Genomic DNA, 2,721 nt, shown 5'->3' with positions numbered 1-2,721 from the left:
AATCTTTTGCAACACCTTGTACGGATCATAATACTTTGGTGATAATTTATTATCCTTCTTAGCTTGCTCGAGGGACATTTTCTTATATGGTTGTAGCCATAGGAATACCTAATCACCTACATCAAAACTTCTTTCACTGCGATGTTGATCTACCTATTGTTTCATTCTATTCTGTGCCAACACGAGGTTATCCTTTAAGAGTTGGAGGACTTGTTGTTGATGTTCGATGTGATGTTCCATTGCCTGAACCTTAGAATTTTCTCTTAAATATGATGTGATGGATGGTGGTTGATACCCGTAAAGTGCCATAAATGGGGTCATTTTTGTTGCTGTATGGAAGGAAGTGTTATACCACCATTCAGCCAAAGGCAACCATTTGACCCATTGTGTTTGTTTATCAAATACAAAGCAACAAAGATATCCTTCCAAACATTTGTTTACTATCTCAGTTTGCCTATCAGATTGAGGATGATAAGATGAGCTATGAGCTAACTGAGTACCAAGACAAGAAAATAATTCTATCCAAAAATTTCCAGTGAAAATGGGATCTCTGTCACTTACAATAATCTTTGGGTTTCCATGTAGCTTTTGAATTGTTTCCATAAATGCAGTAGAAACTGTACTGGCTTTAAATGGATGTGATAATGCACAAAAGTGTGCATACTTGGTAAGTCTGTCAACTACCACCATGATGACACTCTTTCCCTCAGACTTGGGTAAACCTATGATAAAATCCATTGAAACCTCCTCCCAACGTTGGCTTGGAATGGATAAAGGTTGTAATAGACCCGATGTCTTAATTCTTTCAAATTTATTTTGTTGGAAAACCAAACATTCTACCACAAACTTTTGAATATCTGATTTAAGGCCATCCCAAAAAAATTCCTTATTAACCCTATGGTAATTTTTTAAAAATCTTGAGTGCCCTCCTAAGGGAGAAGTGTGCAATTCCATAAGAATCTTTTGTTTTAGCTGGGAATTCTTATAGATGTATAAGCGATATTTGTACCATAACGAATCATTTTGCCAGCTAAACGTATAAGATGTACTAGAATCTTGTTGTAGCTTTCTTATAAGTGCCCACACTTCTTCGTCATTCTTCCATTCCTCCCTTGCTTCATTTATCCAATCTAGTTGGATAATAGAAATGGCGCACAACAATGCTTCCACGTCCTCATCCTTTCTTGAGAGTGCATTTGCCACCACATTTTGCTTCCCTTTTTTGTAGATGATTTCAAAGTCATAACCCAACATCTTTGTGACCCACTTTTGTTTCTCTTTAGAGGATAATCTTTGTTCTAAAAAGTATTTAAGGCTATCATGATCCGTTTTTACCTTGAAGTGTCTTCCCATTAGGTAGGGTCGCCATTTCTTAAGTGCATGGAGTATTGCCAACATTTCCTTCTCATAAATAGCTTTGGTTAAAAACTTTCCCTTGATTGGACGACTTTCAAAAGCAATGGGTCTTTCATCTTGCATTAGAACAGCATCAATTCCATTTCCTGAAGCATCACATTCCACAATAAAGGTTTTTGTGAAGTCCGGTGTAGCTAAGACCGGTGCTTGGCACATTGCCTCTTTAAGATGTTCAAAGGCCTTGGTTGCTTCCAGAGTCCATGAAAATGCATCTTTCTTCAATAATGTTGTTAGATGTGCTGCTATTCTCCAATAATTCTTAACAAACTTGCGATAATACCCTGTCAACCCGAGAAATCCTCGCAAATGCTTTATGGATGTGGGGATTTTCCATTCCTTAATGGCTTTAATTTTGCTAGAATTCAGCCTCTTCGAGGGGGCAACCTCCTTTACATTACATAAATGAACAATTCTTTGATGATTCAAATGACAAAACCTCCTTTCTATATATAGGAGTCTGAGGAGTCACAATATAATCCAGCCGACCTAACAATAATAATATAAAGCCACAAAAATAACAATAGAGGGATTCTATGGGGCACAGTAATAACAATATGGGGGCAATAGGGGCACAACAATATTAATAAGGGGTATAACTACAATAGTAATGGGGTAATCACTAGTATTATAGGGACCCAACACAACCTATCTAATCTACATTGTTGTAATGGAAATGTAGCTACTAAGCAAATGAACAATGAAACTATGAATCTATGCTAGCATACATGTACAATAAAGAGGAGCCTTGGTTGCTAGGGTTGGGCCCTAACCCAAGAGCTTCAGCCCTATGAGTTAACTCAGTGCTGGCTCAAAATAAAACTCATTCTTATTATCAAAACAATGGATTACATCAAAAACTGTCACAAGTGTTGCAGCTCGAAAATAGAGTAGAGTTTTACAATAAAAAATCTGAATCCTACTCAGGTCCTAGGCCTCTCTACTTATACATCTGAAGTCTCCAACGACTTCCTTAAAATTAAGGTGGCTTGGCTCCCAAACTTGAGATAAACTGGTGCTTTGTCTTTCACTTTCTCGGCTGCCTTCTAGTCCTCATGAATTGGTTGTTTGCACTCTCGGGTCATGGAGGAATATTTGAATGGAGGGGTAGTAAATGAGGAGGATTTACCTTCTATAACTCCTCTTCCTTGTCCCATTCAAGTTTTTCCAAGGTCATTGCCAAACTTCCTTGCCTTTATCCTTTAATATTGCATTAAATGCACATTAGACCACAAAGTAAAATATCCAACTCTAACTCATCTCATAAACAAAATATAATCAAAATTATGCAATAAGTTATGAGAATAG

This window comes from Pinus tabuliformis, chromosome X (genome assembly GCF_031772625.1).
Source record: "Pinus tabuliformis cultivar Carrire ecotype Pingquan chromosome X, CPIR1, whole genome shotgun sequence".
NCBI lineage: Eukaryota > Viridiplantae > Streptophyta > Pinopsida > Pinales > Pinaceae > Pinus > Pinus tabuliformis.
Note: the sequence above shows the minus strand (reverse complement) of the source record.